The 22,509-nt window shown below is 39.2% G+C and overlaps 1 protein-coding gene across 4 annotated transcripts in view; it reads right to left on the bottom strand.

Moving 5' to 3' along the window:
• The window catches only part of LOC131683505 (neuroligin-1), a 97,762-nt gene that overhangs the window by 53,462 nt on the left and 21,791 nt on the right, over window positions 1-22,509 (bottom strand). For 2 of the 4 annotated variants that reach the window (XM_058965534.1, XM_058965538.1), the window contains exon 2: window positions 2,101-2,296. The gene's annotated coding sequence lies outside the window, so the exon portion shown is untranslated. Of the gene's footprint in view, window positions 1-2,025; window positions 2,297-22,509 lie in introns of all 4 variants that reach the window. The other 2 variants (XM_058965535.1, XM_058965537.1) reach the window with 2 other exon arrangements.

Genomic DNA, 22,509 nt, shown 5'->3' with positions numbered 1-22,509 from the left:
CCTTTCTTGACCAACTTTTTTCTATCGTATATCGGGTTCAAAAAATATTTTTCCTTAGAACAGTTGGGGTCATGAAACACGCAAAACCTATTTTGATCAAGATATGTGCTTCGTACGCAGTGCTACAAGTCGCTCCATTTATACATACAAATTTTCAAAGGAGTTCTTCTACAAGAAAATACTCCAATTGCATGGAAAGATTACTCGAAGACAGTCCAAATTGAGAGACTTTATCAGTTCTCAATAATATTCCAAGACAACAAAGTTTTAACAACACTTCATTTATCACCTTTAACCGAAGTTGTGCTTGGTACCACTTCTTCGACTAAATCCAACTTCAGTTCTATTGATAATAGGAGCGATTGAAAGTGCTCGAATGAAAGGTGATAGCCCTAGTTATCAAGCTTAATTGTTTCTGTAAACATATATTGTAGTAACCAAAAGTTATAGCTATTTAAATTTTCGGTGCTCTACAAACACCATGAGCGGTAAAGGGTTACACATGTGGCACAAGACCGAAAAATAAATATGTAGATTTTTTGTACGGCGATGATTAATATATGCATCGAAATCTTATGTATGTGATTTGCTTGTTCCAGTACGTGCTTCAAAGATCATTTTTCTGATTAATTTTTGATCTGTTAGTCTATTATTTGGCGCAATGAGTGAAGCCATTGTGAACAAAGTTTTCTCCCAAATCTGATAATTAAACAGTCATTGGATAGATTCAAACATAAGGTTAACTAACCTCATAATGTTTAGACGTAGACTTAACACAAATCCCTAACAAATAATGAAATTTAAACAAAAAAACCTGCAGGTAGGGTTGATCTGGAACATTTCTCTTCTGAAAAAATTCTTTCCACTTCAGGAAATTAAATTCAAACGCATTTTTCAAACTCATCTAGGATAAAAGCCAATTTAGTTGACATGGCAATATTAAAATCACATCCAATATTATAATTGTTCTCAACTTCGAAAAGAAAAATTGAGCTAGACGCAACCCATCTTATTCGAAAATCGTACCAGCTGTTAGCTGACATACAAGTGACTGGCCAATTTGCATGCGTTTTTTTTGCATACACCTTATAACAAAAACTCTACTACCAAGTTAATCCTATTACCGGCGAAAGAAACTTTTCCCATGTGCACAAATTGCGATTTCGGATAGAGAAAGTTGAATTTATCTTTCTACTCGGAATTGCTGGAAATGCAGAAAGGAAAACGGAATTTCCTGGCGCAGTCGATTTCTGTTCCAAACTTAGAAATCGAATACAGAGCCGAACAAAAACTTTTCCCAATCTGCGTTGAGAAAACTCATTCGGTGATATACTTCATGGTATCTCGAACGGTTGCAATACCTAGTCACGATCCTTCATGTAGGAGTTTTCAACCGACCCTCAACGGTTTAGAACAACATGATTATTTATGAATGAATTGAAAAGATGATTAGAAAAGATTGGGATCTTTCGGAGATTTTCTTGGGAAAACGTCGTCAGCAAACTTTTGTGTGAATGGTGAATATAATTGGTTGACAAAACCGATCAACAGTTTTTCAAGTGCTTTATCAGTTGCCGATATTAATATATAATCAGCTTGAAAATCGAATGTGAGCATGACAGTCAAATAAAAAACACTTCACTTCGAAATTTGCACCTCTTTTCTTCCTTTACGCCGGATAAGGAGCGTTTACTTATGTTATCGTGGAATGAGAAAACATACTAACTCAGCACAACTTCAAATGTCTTATCGAAAAACATTTTCATTAGTTTTCCCGCCAACATCAAAACAAATATTAATACTATGCATAAACTTCTCCCATTTGGCCAGCAAAGGTGTGGCATATGTGAACCTCGAAAGTTGGTCTATTGAATCTTGGACGGTGATGTATGGAAGGCCCCAGTTTTCAAATTATATTCAATTCACAACAAACGGCGCTTGAAATTCGTCTTTGGCGTGTGTGTGAATATGGACGCCAGCGCGAACATTTCCACTTCAAAACCCATATTCATCTCATCCATTTACGTGTTTCAGAGTTGAATTCACGTTTTTTTAATAATTCGCCTTCTCGTAACCCGGAATATTTTTCTGTGTTGGCACCTCTTGCGCGTTCACTTTTTCACGATCATTTTCCACTCGGATTTTAACCGGCGTACGATGTTCGTTGCTGTTTGTTCTGCCTCCGTGCGGATTCCGACCGAAGGTACAACTGTTGATGCTGATTTTCCTCTGGCACTGGGGCCTGATCTTCTGTTCCGTCCTCTTTACAGAGCGCATGCAAACACACCGGAGCACTCTGTAACGAAAGGAAAAAAGTAGAGCGAGAATTGAATAGCCGAAAATAAAAACACATTTATAAACAACGACGTAAGTCGTGAGAGAGAGGAAAAAAAGTGAACACTCAGTAAAGCTAATCAGATGTTTACGTTTTTTGCAGCTTTGGCAGCAGAAAGAAAAATATTTCCAATCTATTTATAAGACCCCTTCCTCAGTTTTTGGGGACCGTTTTGTGTGTGGCATTTTCCGCACCTAATCGCGGGGACGCGTGTTCGTTTTATGTTGTAGGTTGAAGATGTGTTTAGATAGAACGAGCACACACGAACAGAATGTATGGGCGACAATCGACGCGAAGGAACTCCACCAATGACCACTGATGACGAATGTACTCTGCGGTTGGGATCATCCTAATGCGTCACTGTGATTTAATTGGTACAAATTGTCGCAGTTTAGATCAGGTTGGGATTTTTGGCGATGGCATCCTAAATTGATTTTTAAATTGGAAAAATACGCTATTTCAATTTATGAGATAATAAAAATATAATCGTGAAAAGAGGGGTAGCACAAATTTACGATAAACCGTGTTTTATCACGATCTAAAACTTTTAACTACGTATTCCAACTCGGTTTTTAGGATGGTGGAATATGTAGACTACACAGCAAGTGCAAGTTTGACGTATAACCAATATCGGGCCTGGGAAGCCCAGTTAGGGATTGGGCAAACTACACATCTGAAGCAATCTTGTGTGTGGAGCTCCGCATCTGCTAATTACAAGTATTTCTATTTTTATTTAAATCAAGCGTCACAGAGAATTATTGTGTAAATTTCCAAAAGGATTGTAACTTTTGCGCTGTTTAAAATAATTGCGCATGAAATTTCTATTTTATAGAATTAGAAGTAATTTTTACCAGAATTTTCATTTCCTTAGAGATTCCCTATTGGCGCTTACTCTAAATAACCAACTCTCTATTATTGAAGGAGTATTTAATTAGTGAAAAATAATACGTTTCAAGCAAGCTTGGTGATTCTTTGTATCATTCTGTCATTTTTGACAAAAAAAGGAAAACCTGATTCCTCTTCGGAACCACGGCATTACTTCGGGGAGAGATTTTTAATGTGCATAGCACACACACCCATCCAATAACTTAGTAGTTAGTTGTTCTTAGCTCACAACGTAGCAATTTCAGTATGGCAGTAGGAAAGCTAACTGTGGGTCGAGAAACAGTGCTCTTCCGCTACGAGGACAATCTGGGCGGCAAACTTCAGGTTGTCTAATTTACTGAGCCCTTGTTTCATTTAGAACCACTTTCTTGTCGAGCTCCCGGCTTGTTCGCGAACTACTCGGTTCAGACCCTGACGATGAATCTAGCCTACTCCGACGGAGAATTCCCCGACTCGTGGTGTTTTGTCGCGGTATACTCAGTCTAATCTCCGGTGGTGCTTAAGCCGAAGTTCTCCCGAAACCGATTCTTCTTTGGTTTTCGCTATATTTCTCTTGGACAAACCGGTTCCGGGTGGAGCGTGGCGTCCGGTTTACTGGATTTCCGGCGAGCCAATTTTGGGTTCTGTAGCTGTCTACTCGACTAGTCCCCGGCGGTCGATCTAGCCTACTCCGGCAGAGGGTTTCCGGCGGTGTTTTCTCGTTGTTCATCACGCCATTTTCACAGTAAGGCGATCATGATCTGCGTCACCACACACCAAAAAAATCTGAATTTTATCGTTGACTTAATTGAAAACATGACACAATTCAACAAACCGTAATTTACGATATGACGGAACATTTCCGTGTTCCATTCAATTTTACATGAAACATATACTTTACATGCGCAGTGACATAAAATTACACTTCCTACCATTCAGAACAAACGCTGTATGTGGAGTAAAATTACATGATTTACGAAGTTAAACGTCATGTAAAATTAAAATCAAACGTAAAACTAAGTCATTTTTGATGCTCGTATATGTCAGGGTCAGGAGACGTATATTTACACTATTTTTTCTAGGTGTGCACTCTGTTGACCGTATTCCACGTGTTTATGTGGCTTGTCATTCTGTAGACGACATAATCCGAGTTGATATCCGGTCCTTTCGTTTCAAGCATCTCTCTGCGCGTTGCTTCGAACCTCGGACATTTACCCGAACCACTGAAGGAGCCGTGGCCCGACAGGAGCTGTGTCTGGCGGAAGTTCATCCCTCCGTGCTTTCTATTAACCCACGTCGACAGGTTTGGGGTGAGCCTGTAGGTCCACCTTCCCTTCTCCGTATTGACCCATTCTTGCTGCAACATCGCTATCGACATGATTCTCGCCATCTTCCTCACATTTATGGTTTTTCTCCGATTGTAGCACTCGATATCCTCCGACAGTGTGATGCAGATGGGTATTATCCAGGCGATAACGCATACTGCCTCCGACGATATTGTTAAGTACGCGCTCGTGACTTCTACGATAAAATTAGCCAGGAGAATCCCGATTTCAGCTATGGTCTACCGGATATCGACGATGTTACTAGCTTTTGGGTTGGTTGGTAAATGGCTGGGAATGGCGTGTCTGAGTGAATAAAATAGATTCACCGCGTGATCCTTAGCATACGCCAATGCAACTCCTATCCCTACCCTCGTGCGGTACCGGCCGGGGTACGAGCAACTATAGTGGAGATCGGGTAACCAACCCCTATGGAAACTATGGTCGTACGCAGACAGGGAAGGGGGAGTTTGCTTCGGCAAACCTGGTGCGGCGCGTCCGTTCTCCATGTTAGGAGCGGCCCACAACAGCATCTGCTCCCCATGTTAGAGGTAGCTGATCATCGTCCTTGTGCTAGCGAGGGACTCTAAACTAAACCATGCACCATGGTCCCCCGGAAATTTTGGGGAGGGTTGGTGTCAGACCTTGCAAGCCAGTCATAAAAAAATCAAACAACGAACAATGAACAACATTATACGGACCGGCACAATCGGCGAAGACCAAAGCAAAGAATGAGGACTACCGATTGAAAACTCGGGACGTGGAACTGTAGGTCTCTCAACTCCATCGAAAGCACCCGCATACTTTCCGATGCATTGAAGGATCGCGAGTAGCGTTGCAGGAGGTTTGCTGGAAAGGATCAATGGTGCGAACGTTTGGAGGTAATCACACCATCTACCAGAGTTGCGGCAATACACACGAGCTGGGAACAGCTTTCATCGAGATGGGCGAAAGACAGAATAAATAAAATAAAAAAATGCAGAAGCGCGTGATCGGTTTTTTTTGTTAGGGTAAACTTTGCCACTGCGATCACTATTCAGGTTATCTTTTGTTGCTGTCCCTGTTTGCTCTACATGTTACAAATTGCCCGAATCCAATGTAGTTGGAAGCGAGTTGTTTGTTTGTCCACATGTGTCGTCCCAACCGGGTACATTATTACATGTAGCTGAGGATCCGTTTGGGACAGGCTTGCCATATCTCGTGAGGCGTCATAAGATGCCTTCCGAAGTTTCGCTCCCTTCGAAGAAAAAGTGCTGCACACTGGCAGAGAATATGTTCCAAGCTCTCGGACTCGTAGTTACAAAATCGACAAATGTCATCTTGACTTTTGCCAATTTTTTTCAGATGATACTTAGCAGGACAATGTCCCGTAAATAAACCTGCGATTATACGTAAGTCTTTACATTTTAGATCCATTAGTTTTTTGGCTCTCGTTGTATCTGGATGTATGAATTTCTTAGCTTGTCGAGCGTCTTCTACGTTACGTCAGTCCTTTAATAGTTGGTCTCTTGCCCAAGCCGAAAGTTCTAGTTTAATGGCACAGGTAGATATACCTAGAAATGGTTCTGGTCCAACAAACATGTTTGATGAACCACGCCTGGCTAATTCGTCGACCACTTCGTTACCATCGATTCCTTGGTGGCCAGGTACCCAGAATATCATTACTTTATTCCGAGTTGCCAGTTGTTGTAAAGATGTGATGCACTCCCAAACCAGTTTGGATTCACATTTCGACGACCTTAATGCCAACAGTCCTGCTTGGCTGTCCGAGAAGATTGCGATTTTTGCATGTCTGTAGTTTCGTTTCCTACAGACCTCCGAGCAGGTGTATATTGCATGCGTGATCGGTTGGTGGCCGATCATTGAAAGAATGTGCAGGTTGAGAATCGAAGATCGGCTCTTCAATTTTAGGCTAATTAAAGTGCACAACCCACATTCCGGAAGCACTGATGATGATAAGGACGCATTCTACGCGCAACTCAAGCACGAATACGACAGCTGCCCAAGCCACGGCATCAAAATCATTATAGGAGATTTAAACGCTCAGGTTAGCCAGGAGGAGGAATTTAGACTGACTATTGGGAAATTTAGCGCACAACACAAGAACAATAACGGCCTACGATTAATTTATTTCGCCGCCTCCAAGAATATGGCCATACGTAGTACCTATTTCCAGCACAGCCCCCCATATAAGTACACCTAGAGGTCATCACAACAGACTGAATCACAAATTGACCACGTTTTGATCGATAGACGGCACTTCTCTGGCATAATCGACGTCAGAACCTATCGTGACGCTAACATTGACTGGGACCACTACCTGGTAATGGTAAAACTGCGCCCAAAACTCTCCGTAATTAACAATGTACAATACCGACGCCCGCCTCGGTATGATCTTGGGCGACTGAGTCGCCGCAACATACGCGCAGAATCTAGAGGCAGCGTTGTCGTATGAGGGTGCGCTCGATGGAGCCCCTCTTAAGGACCGCTGGAACATTATCAAAGTAGCCAAGAAACGAAGTCAACGGAGACTGGTTTGACGAGGAGTGTAGAGAGATTCTAGAAGAGAAGGACGCAGCGCAGGCATTGATGCTACAGCATGGAACGCAGCTGAACGTAGAACGATACCGACTGAAGCGGAAGCAACAGGCCCGCCTATTGCAGAAGAAAAAACGCCGTCTGGAAGAAGCAGAGTGTGAGAAAATGGAACAGTCGTACCGCTCTCAAGAAACCCTAAAATTTTATCATCGCATCCCGCGTAGGCTTCGTGCCGCGAGCCGAAATGTGTAGGGATAAGGATGGACGAGAGGTGACTGAAAGGTGGAAGCAACACTACTTTGAACATTTTAACGGCAATGAAGAAACGGATGCAGAAGGCCAAAGCATCGGAGGACGATGGAAACCAGCCTATTCCCGCGCTAGGAAAGTTGAAGATGCCATTCAACAGCTCAAGAACATTAAAGCAGCTGGTAAGAATGGTATTGAAGCAGAATTCATCAAAATGGGTCAGGAAAGACCCCGCCTAGGAAGCAGTGTTACGATCGACGAGGAAGCAGTGTTACGAGCCTACTATGGGCTCCAAAAGAAATTGCGATCAAAAAAATTCATCCGCGCACTAAATATACCATGTACAGAACGCTGATAAGACCGCTGGTCCTATATGGGCACGAAACCTAGACCATGGTCGAGGATGACCTGCAAGAACTCGAAGTCTTTGAGCGCCATGTGCTTAGTACTATCTTTGGCGGCATGCAGAAGAACGGTGTGTGGAGGCGATGGATGAACCACGAGCTCGACAGACTCTACGGTGAACCAAGTTTCCAGAAGATGGCCAAAGCCGGAAGGATACGATTTGCAGGGCACGTTGCGAGAATGCCGGACAGCAACTCTGCCAAAATTGTGTTCTGCTCAAATCCGGCAAGTACAAGAAGATGAGGAGCACAGCAGGTTAGGTGGGCTGATCAGGTGCAACAAGAACTGGAAAGTATCAGACGCAACAGTGAGTGGAGAAAGGCAGCCGCGAACCGAGTGTTATGGAGAAGAATTGTGGTACTACTGTCCCACCAGCAACACGTCCAATCCATCAAAGTGCAGACCAATTACCTGTCTAGCAAGTCTGCACAAGACCATGAGCACGTTCATCACCACATACAAATGAGTACGCTGTGAGCAGAATAGCCTCCTGAGAGAGGAGCAGAAGGGATGCAACACACATGACTTTATAGAAGGTATACGACTCCATACCGCACTCGTTACTCATCAAGGTATTGAAGATGTATATCGTTGGTCCTGTAGCCGTGAGGCTCCTGCGGCAGACGATGGAGAGGAGGGCGACAACACTGCAGCTCAGAAGTAGGAAAGATGAAGGCGATTCCTTTAACCAATCAGTAGGACACTAAATCGAAACAGGCATGACTATCAGATAAGGTATGGAGAAAGCTCACCGGAAGAGATGACTCATGCCTTCTACATGGATGATCTCAAGATCAATACTGAGTGGACGGAACGACTGGTGATAGTCATCAAACTAGTCGAAAGGATTAGTGGCGACATGGCATGACGTTTAGCCTAAAAAAATTCCGTTCTGTTCATCTACTATTGGGCGATTGGTCGACACTGAGGGATTCACATTGCCACAGGACAAGAAATAGTCGATATCTAGGCAATACGCAGGTGTTACGACTTCGAAAATACTCTGTGGAAAAAATGCCAACCAAAAAGTAGTATGTTACTATGTTTTAATTGCCGCAAGGTTCTACTGTATCGATTTTGTTGGCTATTTTCGAAAAATTTGAGGCTAAGAGAAACGAAAGCAATGAAATTGAAAGACGGATAGGTATTCTAGAGCGAATCAGTTATAAGCTTAGAACGGAAAACTAGAACTAGGCAGGCTCATATGGGCATGATCGAAAGGAAATGTGAAGAATTCTTTGCCTTCTGCAGAGTAGGAGTTGGGCGTTGCACCCAAGTCTACCGCATGGTCTATGGTAGAACATAACTCATCATCATGTTTTACCGCCGACGCCGGCAAAAAATTCTTCACAAATCCTCGCCTAGAACAACCATGCGATCATTCTCCCTTTCTGCCAGCATCAAGCCGTGACGTATGCATTCAATCGACACCAAGCTATCGGTGTCGCACCGATCCTATTGTGATTGAACTGCTTATTGATTTTTTTTTCGTTCCGCACACACGGATGGCTGATAGCAATTAATGACACAGCTCAGCTAGCAGAAATCGAATTTTTATCTACTTTTTTACCAACTAGTTTATATGTTACTATGTTTTAATTGCCGCAAGGTTCTACTGTATCGATTTTGTTGGCTATTTTCGGCAAATTTGAGACTAAGAGAAACGAAAGCAATGAAATTGAAAAACGGATAGGTATTCTAGAGCGAATCAGTTATAAACTTAGAACGGAAAACTAGAACTAGGCAGGCCCACATGGGCCTGCCGATAGCTTGGTGTCGATTGAATGCATACATCACGACTTGATGCTAGCAGAAAGGGAGAAGAATGATCGAATTTTTTGCCGGCGTCGGCGGTAAAACATGATGATGAGTTATGTTCTACCATAGACCATGCGGTAGACTTGGGTGCAACGCCCAACTCCTACTCTGCAGAAGGCAAAGAATTCTTCACATTTCCTTTCGATCATGCCCATATGAGCCTGCCTAGTTCTAGTTTTCCGTTCTAAGTTTATAACTGATTCGCTCTAGAATACCTATCCGTCTTTCAATTTCATTGCTTTCGTTTTTCTTAGTCTCAAATTTGCCGAAATTAGCCAACAAAATCGATACAGCTAAAAGTAGTATATCAAGAAGTTTGTGCTGCGAACCGCAACTATAGCGCATTTCACCTAGCACAAACGGACTACAACCTTAACTGCAATCTGCAGACTGCAGAGAAGAAGATCACAAAGTGAAATCAGAAAGCTGTCCATAATTCATACCCCCACTAGTTGGAGCAGCATCGAACCTGTAGCTCAAGCGAGGTAAATTCCCTTTAGTGATCGAATCCGACATAAAAGCCACACAGGACAGGATAATACCGACGAGAAATTACATGAGGTATGTTTGCACCAAGACGTCGAAGATATATGCCGGATGTGCCATTCGCTACACGAGACATTCGACGACATCATAGCAGGTTTCTGCATTATAACCAACGCAGCGCAGCCTACACCGAGCGCCACAACAGTGCTGCTGAGATTTTGCACCAGTAATTGGCGGTGCAACATGGTCTTTTGGAAGAGATTGTGCTGAACTACAATTATCTGCCTGGGCTTTTCTGGAAAATGCCCGTTTTAAGCTGTACTGGGATCGCAACGTTCTATCGGACCAAATTCCTACAACCTCGACCGCCCAGTTATACTGGTCAATTACAAGGCTCGACGTCGGCGTTCCACTGGACCGCAATCTAGCAGATACTCACAGTGGAAAAATCACCAACTGGGTAATAAAATGCCAACAGATACATAAACTAACGTTCCTGATGCGATGATCGATTGTCCGTTTCAAAGTTTTTAGAAAGAAACTGCGTATTTGAAGGATCTCTGTGATGGAAAAAATATACACGGCGATTGGTTCTTTTTTCTTAGGTTCAGGCTTCCGTTCTGTCTCATTCCGCATTTCAACATGCGCCGGTGTATCTTCAGGAATCAGAATATATTGGCTTAAATGGCACGTTCCCCGTATGTAGTCGGGGATTTTATTGTCCATGAACCAAATTTAGATAAAATCAAATAGGTCCACATTTGCAGACAACATGTGATCCGAAACCAGAGCGTTAATCTCTATAAGATTTTTCTGGATCTACGGCTTCCATTTAGAAGACATTGAAAATCACGTTACACAACTACATGGGTCCTAGAGCACGTTTAGAGAGAAATAAACCCAAATCAAACATTTCAATCGCGAATATCAACAACTGCCAACGAAATTGAAACAATTTCTCGTACACCTCGGCATGCGAAACAACCCACATTAACCTATAGTAAACGGCTTGAGTCGTGGCCAAAAACCAGCTCATAGTGACACCGTTTATTGTGGTGCCAGCATAGCACAACTGGGCGTCATCTTCTACATGATCTCCTTAGATTCAAATTACCCACCCTGAATTATGGGGCACGCAACTGTTCCTCATTATCCCGGCCCGACTTCGTCCACAGGCAGGTATGCGAGCGGCAAATAGAATCTACGTACGGGAGCGGAAAAATAAGTGGCTCATTTAATTTGCATCTCGCTCCATTTTGAAACCTTGAAAATCGGATTGTTTCTGCTCGAATCTGAGTGCATTGCCAAGTTGGATAGAGGCCACAGTTGGCACTGCTGCTACGAAAAGCAACAACAGTGAGTCGTAGTACCGTGACACCATAGACGGCACGGCGGGTTGAAGGGAAGCGGCCGTTTACCTTACCCCAGCCCCACAATTCTATTAAAAACTTTGCGTGTTGAAGTTGGGTTTGTCACAATGCTGCATGATGTGAGTAGGGCAAGAAAATGCTTTTCGAAAATATTCACGCGAATGATGGTTTGTTTTATAAATGAAAATTGAAATTCTATAAAGAATGTGAAGCTATATGGCATAAACTTTAGCACTCTTGTTCGTCGTATACCATAATCCACGGCTAGGAAATGGAACAAGAATAGATGAAATTGGTAGAAGTCACACCTGTATAGATATGTTTTAATGTTTCAATTGCCGCTCAAAATTCTACTGTATCGATTTTCATTGAACGTTTTTCGACAAGAATGACAAAAAGAGACGATGGATATAGTATTGGAAAGATGGACATGTATTCTAGAGCGAACCAGTTTTAAACTTAGAACGGGAAACTAGATTGCTAGGTAAGCTGGTATACAGGGTTCGGCATTCGAAGTGTAACCAACTTCAGACCTTTTGCGCAGCTGTCGCACTGACATCAGCTGTCTATAAATTGATTGAATGTTCGGTTCAGAGTTCGGAGTATTGTTTACAAGCGTACAAAAGCATTTTGTCAAAAGTGAACGCAAAAAAGCGAACTGTGATGGAATTCAAAAGAAATAGTGTGATTGCTTTATATTTCGTTGCTGTTGTGCTGTCTTATGACAAGCGCTATTTAGCTCATTTCGAGAAAAACGATTTTTGAAGTTTGAGATTGAATACGGCAGCCCTAAGTTTGCGCCGCTAAAACAACAAAAATGATCCATAAAAAATTGAAAAACGATCCATAAAAAAGTTGTCCATGTTCCATAAAACAAAACTGAAAATCCATAAAAAAGTGTGAATGATCCATAAAAAAGGGTGATTTGATCCATAGATTATGTAAAATTGAACCATAAAATAATCGCAAAAGAGCCCTAAAATAGTATATATGAATCATTTCTAATGTTCATTTTTACATCTTCTATGGACCAAGAAAAATTATTTAGCAAACATTTTCATCAAATTTATGGAACTTTTTCTGACATTGTATTGCTCCATTTTGTAATACCGTGGAACACTTTTGTCGATATTATGGAACATATCGACGTGTTTTAATGTACATTGTTAATATTCTATGGATCAATGTCAGTTAATTTATGGCGCAAAATGTATCATTTTATGGAACATTTCCAATATTTTTATGGGGCATTGGTTCATTTTAATTGCTCTTTTATTACTATTTTAGTGCTCTTTTGAGACCATTTTATGGTTCAATTTTACCAAATCTATGGATCAAATCACCCTTTTTTATGGATCATTCTCGCAGTTTTATGGATTTTCAGTTTTGTTTTATGGAACATGGATCGTTTTACAATTCTTTATGGATTATTTTAAATATTTTATATGCAAAAGTACATTTTCCCGATTGAATACCTTGAAACTAATAAATGTCATAAACAATTCAAAGAAGACAATTAATGCTTCTATCTATTCTGTATTAATCTCTCAAATATTACGAATATCGGTTGACTGTTGTGAGTTTTTACTACAAATGTAAACAAAAGTAGCACTCACACGTGTCATAGGTGTGAATTGATGACAAAATTCGTAACCGTGTTATAATCGAGCACGAAAATTTTTCCATAGAATGAAAATAATCAATTATTAACTTTTATTCATATCTTTGACTTCATTAGGTCTACAAACAATCGGTGAGATGCATTTTAGAGGGAATGAGTCAGGGAATCTAGAAAAAATAGTTATTTTTGGTTACAGTGTTGCCAAATATGCTATATTTCCAGTTTAAAACTCAAGCTGCGTTGTTTCTCACAATTTGAGTATTTTTGTTTTACAAAATGATTGTGCCATTGTGTTTCTCAGATAATTTTACACACAAAAACATATTATGCATCAAGATAACTTGAGCCAATCCCTAGGCACAGTCATTTGAAGGAAAAAATTGAAAATTTCTCAGCTTGTTTCTCGCTATATCTCAGTAACCAAGCAGAATATCCAGGGCCGTCGAGAACCGCGTCGGGCCCCAAGGCTTGTATTACTGCCGAGCCATTTTAAATCAAAGCCCTCTAGTTCAGTATGAGTTAGTTCCTCTTCAGCCATGGGAAACTCGTGAGTCCATGGTTTCTATTAGTCTCCGGTTGACTCATATTGCCACATCCACAGATAGCGTGCCAGACAGATGAATTTCGACAGCTTCTTATTTCGTGGTATCCAAATCGAGTAAAATTGCTATATTTTTTTTCAATTTTACGTGTACTCAGGAATCAGAAAGAAGTAGCGTCTAGCTCAAATGGAACGTTCCCCACGTTGATCGGAGAATTGTGCCTTGCAATGAATCCGCACCCACCCTTCCTCTCTTCTTTGTTTGCCAAACCGACTGTTTAAATTGACGAAATAGTTCATATAGAAATGGGATTCGAGCCGCAGTTGAAAATCTCGTCTCAATTTGGTATACGCGTTTGATCACTGATCTGTGAGAAGATATGCATGTATACTTGGTTTAATCCAAACTCTACCCAGATGTTGGTTGATATTTGCAATTGCATTTTTTTTTTCGAAAAATCGTGCAGAATTCGCATTTTGATTATAAATTTATTGCATTATCATTTATTACATGAAGGTAATGGAAAAGCTAACTTATAGCTTATCTAGAATTTTAAATTAGTGCTTATGATTACTACACAAAGCAATTAAAGCAGAGCATTCTGCGTCTCTGAACGATCTGCAGTTGTTACAATAGCAGGGAATAATACTTCCAACCCCCGGAGGAATTTGGAATTTTTATTTTAACAGTGAGCGGATATATTTCATTTCGCGAAACAAACACTTCTGCTTGATTGATGGTCTGGAATATAATGAGCACGCTATATCTTACATGGTGAAATTGTAGGGTGTAAACATTGGCCATAGTGGTTTGGAACACGACATTTGGCTTCTACTGTGCAGACAAAGCGATACGCGGATTGATTTATTTGCTGGTTGCAATTGAGCAGTTTTTAGCTTTTATTGTGTACACTTAGAAAAAATGAAAATTACATTTGCCGACGTATTTTGCTGTCTATTAATGGAATTTTACATGCTTTGACATGTGAAATAAAATATTGTGTATCTTTTGATGTAAAACTCGGTTGAATAGAGATGAAGAATTGTGAACAAAGCGCGTTTTTACATGTTCTTGAATGTAAATTTAAGTGAATTGTGACGCTCCTTTTATGTGCATCTTGTGAGATGTAAATATTTTTAAGTGTGTAAGCAAAATGAAAAGGTAGAAGATGAAATTCTCGTTTAAAATTATTACATCAAAAATATTTTTAATTTATATAAGTTCATCTCATATTGAATCCAGGAAAACCTTTTCTAAACGTAGATTTTATGTAGGTTTAAATAACAAACAATGTGATATGGCTAACGTAGAAGCCGGTTTTGATATGCTGTGAGAATATGTAGGACCCGACAACAATATAGACACAGAAAGAAATAAGAAGACGCAAATTAAACAACTGCGAGTACAGTAGGCAACCGAGTACTGCTGCTGATGGATGAACTGAACTCAACGTGCTATAAAAATACAAAAATACAAAAGGGTTATCCATTTTTATTACATGTCAATTAAGATCAGTCTACCTTCTCATCTCGCCCAGAGTAGAAACTAAAAATCGTTCCGCTATAGACACACGGCAAAAACGAGTGCAGACGAATTGTGTTGCTATTGATTTTTGGAAATGTCCTGTAAGACCAGCTACTCGGGAAGTGAAAGACTTACTAAATGTGCAGATTGTGCTCAACCCGGGAGAAGTTAACGCCTCGCAAATGCACCATATCAAACATTAAGAAACATTCGCTTTCATAAGAGCTGTAACTTTGCATTTTCCCGGGTATCCAACTTTTTCAAACGTAACCATTTTATGCGGATCAACCAAAAATGGTACGTTTTATCAGACAATTGTGGTTATGCAACCATGTTATATTCATATGCGCGAATTCTACAAAAGACACTGCACCACGGAAAACTTTGTGCAACAGCAGCTAAGAAAAGCACACCTACTATAACCGTAAATAGCACACTGTTATCTTATGCCAAACCACAAACAGCTACAAAACCAATATCTACGGATCTGACAGGAACAAACACACTCAACAACAATCACGCCCAGTGTCTCCAAGCCAACAAACGGCACTACCAGCAAAAAAGCAAACGTAGAAGAGGACGGATGCGTTTGTTCGTGCACTCGCATTTCTGTTTGATGCTCTATTGCTTTCTTCGAAAATACTTTTAATTGGCTTGTCACTATTTTGTAAATTATTCCGTCGTTTCAAGCAATAAAACTCGTTTTTTAAACCTGTACGCAAAGTAGACAACTCCCTTAAGAACGTTTGTTTTAACAAATGTCAACTATCAAATAAAGTTTTCATTTTTATGCGCTTTCATCATATAACAATTTATTAAGGCGAATGATTACAAAAAATACTATTGCCATTTTTGATCTTCTATATCTTCTACCATCCGGGCCCACGGCAATTGCCCTGGCTGCCTCCCCCTCTCATCGGGCCTGAGAACATCAAAATTCTGTAGGGGTTTTTTTAGACAAATGATGTGGTATAACTCAGTTTACCCCAAAATGGCGTTTGTTTAAAGATACAATTTAGCTGGAAAATCACAACCAGTTATTGTTTGTGAGCGCAAACACCTTAACGTGACTAAAGTTTTTACTTATTGCACCATAACGAGTTACAATAAAACTGGTAGCGTTGCACAACGCTATTGAGGTCCACACACTGAACCGTTCGAAAAGCGAAGAAGCGGCTTGAGTGAAATCTACGACGATCGGCCAATCAAACAGTTTATGAAACTTAAATATCCGACTGCAGCATTCGCCGCATATTGAAAGTGATCTCAAGGTTAAGCCCATGATCTCACACCGAAACAGAGACAAGTTGCGAGAGTTGAAACAGCGAAAAAGTTGCTTCGCTTGACCGAAAGCAGGCAAATTCCGAACATCGTGTTTTCTGACGATTTTTTTTTTTTGGATTGTACAATTCGTAAACTCTCAAAACGGTTTACTCAAACGGTGCTCTCCTGGCGTTGTAGTAAATGCAACATATCGGTAGTGTTCTAGAAGCTGCTTTGAAGCTGTGGGAAGACAAACATTTCGGTCGCAAACCATGGACGTTACAACAAGACTCGGCACCGCCTCATAAAGCACGAGTGGACCAGGAATGACTGAAAACCAACGTTCCAGACTTTATTTCGACCACATAATGGCTCTCGTGGTGCGTACAAGATCTCCGAGGTCCGAAGTAAAAAATACACCTGCTCCGAGGTTCTGAAGAAAGCCATTGTCCATCCCAATTCCCTAGTACTGGAACATTACTCCAGAAAATCCGGATTACCAAGATCCGGGCCATTTAACTGGTTCAATTTCACAGATTCAAAAAGTGGACGAGTTCCTGAATCCAAAACATCCAAAAGTGTTCAAATCGGTTAAAGAAAGCCATAGTTATGAGCATTTCAAATTTTTGGGTACCCGGGTACCCTCGTCCGCCTGTTCTCCGTGGCCTCTAGTGCCGATTTTTTTGCAGATAGTTTTTGTAACAAAAAAAAAAAAAAACAAAAAACATATTCCCATAACTAACATTACTTTATTTTAACCTTAAAATAAGTATACCGCCAAAAGGCGGTCTTGTGCACCTGGGCGTATAAAAACCAGTAACATATTTTTTCAAACCAATCGTGATTGTTAGTAATTGTGATGGAAAGAGAAAAAGCAATCCTTGTCGGGTTTTATACATAGATGGGTATCACACTTATGACATTTGAGTTGCGTCAACGATTTGCATCCAGGGTTTTTGCATGTTCTCTTTGAGGAGCGGGGCAGCATTTCCGGAAAATGACCAATTCCATCATATCTAGTATCAGTAGTTGGTAGATAAGATCGCTTTAAAATGGATTTTTCTTGGTTAAAAGCATACGTGTACGACCGGGCATTCTGGCATTCGCAGGAAATTTAAAGTTGCACATTACTTTTGCAACATCGATGCGAAAATTAGGTAGTTTGTACAAAACATCGGTTGTATCTACATTATGTATACGCTCGAACAAAACGTACGCGTTCACCATACATCAACCAATTTGTATATTTATTTGTTTTCATCCTAATACGATAACGAAAAATAAGTCCATCTGCAGTATTCACGTTGTATTCACGAATCATAGGTGAGCAGGGAACATCAATGCGACATGTACTTGCACGACTTCATTGTCCAGTTGTAACTTCAATGATGCCCTGATGCACCCTCCTCACCACGTAAGTCATATAATATAATATAAAATAATATAATATAATATAATATAATATAATATAATATAATATAATATAATATAATATAATATAATATAATATAATATAATATAATATAATATAATATAATATAATATAATATAATATAATATAATATAATATAATATAATATAATATAATATAATATAATATAATATAATATAATATAATATAATATAATATAATATAATATAATATAATATAATATAATATAATATAATATAATATAATATAATATAATATAATATAATATAATATAATATAATATAATATAATATAAAATAATATAATATAATATAATATAATATAATATAATATAATATAATATAATATAATATAATATAATATAATATAATATAATATAATATAATATAATATAATATAATATAATATAATATAATATAATATAATATAATATAATATAATATAATATAATATAATATAATATAATATAATATAATATAATATAATATAATATAATATAATATAATATAATATAATATAATATAATATAATATAATATAATATAATATAATATAATATAATATAATATAATATAATATAATATAATATAATATAATATAATATAATATAATATAATATAATATAATATAATATAATATAATATAATATAATATAATATAATATAATATAATATAATATAATATAATATAATATAATATAGCATAAAAACTATAGTCCGTTCGAAATGTTGAGTACATAAACTTTCAGAGCTGACATATAGATTTTTTATATGTTGTCAGACATGAATAAGAAATTGCCACATACATACCTACAGACACACGTACACATTACTCTAAATCGTCGAGCTGAGTCGATTGGTATACAAGTTTCGGCCCACTGAAATAATCTTGGAAGTTTAACCGATTTTTTTTACTTATATTTAATATAAAATGTGAGACTATGGCGTCTCGACTGGTGAAGTTCCCGTATTTTCCTAGCCTGCACAATATTCCAAGTTAATAAAACAAATCTGAATGATGATTACTTGGCGGAGAAGCAGGTGCACAACATGGATCACCATTCCCTAGAATGTAATTTACAAACTAAAGACAGTCGCTTTGTATTTACGGAATTCAACATACAAAACATACAAATGATCCAATATCGTGTAGTGTAGAATCACTCAGTCACTGTCCCATCAATCAGTTCAGGTTCCGTAATTTGAAAAGGAATCGTTATACAGTAACGGTAGTATTGGATTTTCGCTTCCCTTTCCTTGCATACAGGGTAGTAGTAGTAAAAAAGCAATGTCATTATATAAGCTGTTTAATTGATGGTTTTTTCGGTGCACTTTAATTTTGTCCGGCCGCAAACGGTTCGTTCTGAATGGGTTGCTCAAGTTGAAAAACGGAAATCTGACTCAAAGGCTAGAAGCGAAAATTAAAATATTTAAAAGAAAACAAAAGTGCCGGGCGGGAAGCAGCAGCAATAAACCTCCATCACTTGCTGAGCGCTTTTAATTTTCGTTTCGCTTCGTTCTATATACACCTTAGATATAAATCTGGTTCAACATATCTACTACTGCATCTGTTTCTGGTCGTTGAGGTTCAAAGCCGTTGAGAAAGAAGCAGCAACAGCAGAGGTCCAAAAAGGATCGTACGAGTCAAGCGCAGTCAGGACTCAGATAGTGCGATAAGCAGTGGCTATACTTTTCCATCAATAAGAGTCGACATTTTGAAACACGAGTTCCATATGGTACAAGAAGAAAATTTGCTTCTCTGTGGTACTAGATGAGTCCTAACTGTAGTACATGTATTTTTACCCGACTTGCTTCACCGCCAGAACACTGATGGAGTAGAAGGTGGTGGTGGGAAACCGAAATGCACTCGTCCCGGGGCAATCCATTTTGTGGGCAACGTTCCGGCAGCGACCGCAGCATATGCGAATGTTTACATCGCTCACATATCTCCGTTGCTTAAATACTTCCTAACGACAACTCAAGCTGCATCAGTGACCGCCTCGTGCTAGCGTGGCCATGTGCTATGTGCTGCTGCGGTGTACGATGCTGCTGGGGTATGTACATAAGAAGGTAGTCGAAATGGCATTTGGGCCATTCGGCGTGCTGAGGACGCATCGACGGCCGACGGAGTTCCTTTTCCAGTCATGCCGAACACCTCGCATATGGTACGGAGAAACGAAACTCCAAAGTGAAAAACGAAGATTGATGTACTTTGCGAAAAACACAGGAACGATCTCCTAAATGAATGTTTGCCCTTCCTTTTTTCTGCAGCTGCCACATTTCCACGTTCCTTGCCGGGGATGCAGTTGGGATTTTCATTATTTTTGGAAAGTGAAGCGTTCTAGACTAATTAATTTATGTATCGCTGAAGAATTGTCAGCAGCGATATGAGAAATGAGGCTAGTTTTGTCTGGTGCTATTAATTATTAATTATTGCTCTTCCATATTCGCTGCTAGAAAGAGCCGTGTCTAGCATCTAGCCTGGGGGGGGGACCACCATTCACTCGTTAGAGTCTTGTCTGGAGCAGAAAATGTCATCAGACACGATAATCGACCTGCACATCTGGTTGGGACACTTTTCAGGAAACGCAACCGCCAGCCGTCACAAAACGATTGGAAGCATCCAAAAATGACGAATAGTATCAATGAAGTAATCAATTAATTTTTGTGCCGTCTATTGATACGCAATGACAGATTTTGTAGTAAAGTTTGTACATCAATAAACGATTGCCTATACGGAGCGGGGAAGTATAAAGTCGTAATCAACAATGCGGATAGTTTCTACTAGGTACGCTATATCTCTCTTTAAGGAGAAAATTAAGCTGAAAACCAATTTCCCCGTAAAAAGAAAGTTGGTTAAAGCACGTTTTCACGTAAAAGGATGTTATAGAGAGTTCCTCTCGTCAGAATTCGACACTAACTTAGTGACTGAGCTAAGCTAGCGCCGGATTGCGATTCCAAAAACGGAGACACAACTTGTATTCCCGGGCAAACAACTAGTCAAACGTGATGTTCTACTCGGATAAATTCTATCTCGATCGCTGAGGATAAAGAATGTAATTAGCAGTGAGAAAACTTTGTTACTTCAACTAGTTAAAGGAATGACAAGCGAAGTGACAAGAAGTAAGTTTGAATAAATATTTTTAAATCTCTGAATTGCCAATGGATAATTTTTTATCTTAGTTTCAATTTAATATATTTAGGCTCGTTTCTTAATCGAAGCATAACATCATTTTTCATTCATTAGTCTATGCTATGTTTAAGGATATTAAAAATGATATCCCAAAGTACAAACATGAATTTATGATAGTTGAATCACTTTTCATCAGGGTCGGCGGAAAGCGTGGGTAGTATGGGTAGTACTACCCACTCGAAAATAACCAAGTGGGTAATTACCCACTCGAAATTTTGAACTATTTCAAAAAATTTAGATGTGCAACGCATGTATCTCGCACTACACACATTTGAAAACATCGATGTACCATAATTCCATTTGCATAAACGAACGTGATTTAGGGCCCTATTCTCACAGTCACGTCACCTAGTGACTAGAAGGAAATTTTGTTCTAGTCACTAGGTGACGTGACTGTGAGAATAGGGCCCTTAATGTGAATGTAATGTAAGCGTATGCATTGCGAAAAGGGAAAAAAATCCTTACTAATGGACCTCTCATCTTATGCTTTCTACCCACTCGGGCGTAAAGTGTTTCGCCGCCCCTGCTTTTCATAAAAGTTGGACCAATTCGTGAAATCACCTAATTTAGTGTTTAGAGTCTAGTTCCCTAATTAGCACTAGTTAGACACAATAATCCAAACAGTCCCGGGAAGCAAAGACAAAAGCTGTGGTTTGCCGACGAGAAAGTGAAAACTCAGGAGAAGCCAGTTGCTTTAAGCGTTTATATGTGTCGTGTGACTGTTTGCATTATTGGGTCATACTAGTTCAAATTTGGGTACCAGTTACGTCGTCTGACTTGGTCCCAAATTGGTACTAGTTACTGAGAAGATGAATTCGAACCACAAAAATTGCACTTAAATTTTATTTTCGATTGTTTCCAATAAGTCGATTGCCACACTCTTTGAAAACAGGAAAACTACATTTGGCGTAAACAACGTAGCGAAGTATTTCTCCTGTTTGATAACAGGATTTTACATGTTATGATATGTAAAACTGAATATTGTGACTCTTTTGATGTAAAACTCAGACTGAATGACCTAGGAAAAGCCAAACAACTCACATTTTTACATGTAATTAAATGTAAATTTATGTGAATTGGGACGAATCCTGGCCAAAATTATTTGCTGCTGCAATTGTTGTTATTATGCCTTAATATGAACTAAAAATAGACAATTACTAGTTTTTGGAACAATTTGGCATCTACCCACCAACCAGTGCAGAGGCCAATTTTCTATACCCTTTCGAATATTAGTAATTTCTAGGTGATCTTTGTGAATACATTTGTTTTTCCAGTTGCATAAACATTTGATCAGTGGAAAAGGGAGAAGAAAAGGGACGCCTGTGCATATTTTCATAGAGATACATTTTGGCAAACATAATATTTGGCCCTACCGCATTTCGGTGTGCCTCAAATTAGTAAAAATTTCAATATTTTCAAATCGCTTGGGATTGGTGGATCGGACAAGATCGGAAGAGTTCGAATATTTTTTGTATAGCTGAAATCTTGTTTTGTAATACTGCTTCAGCAACTTTGCCGGATCTAGCCGTATAATGTAACTTTTTTATCA

The sequence above is a fragment of the Topomyia yanbarensis genome, chromosome 2, assembly GCF_030247195.1.
Source record: "Topomyia yanbarensis strain Yona2022 chromosome 2, ASM3024719v1, whole genome shotgun sequence".
In the NCBI taxonomy this organism is placed as follows: domain Eukaryota; kingdom Metazoa; phylum Arthropoda; class Insecta; order Diptera; family Culicidae; genus Topomyia; species Topomyia yanbarensis.
Note: the sequence above shows the minus strand (reverse complement) of the source record. Positions and strands in the feature narration are given on the sequence as shown.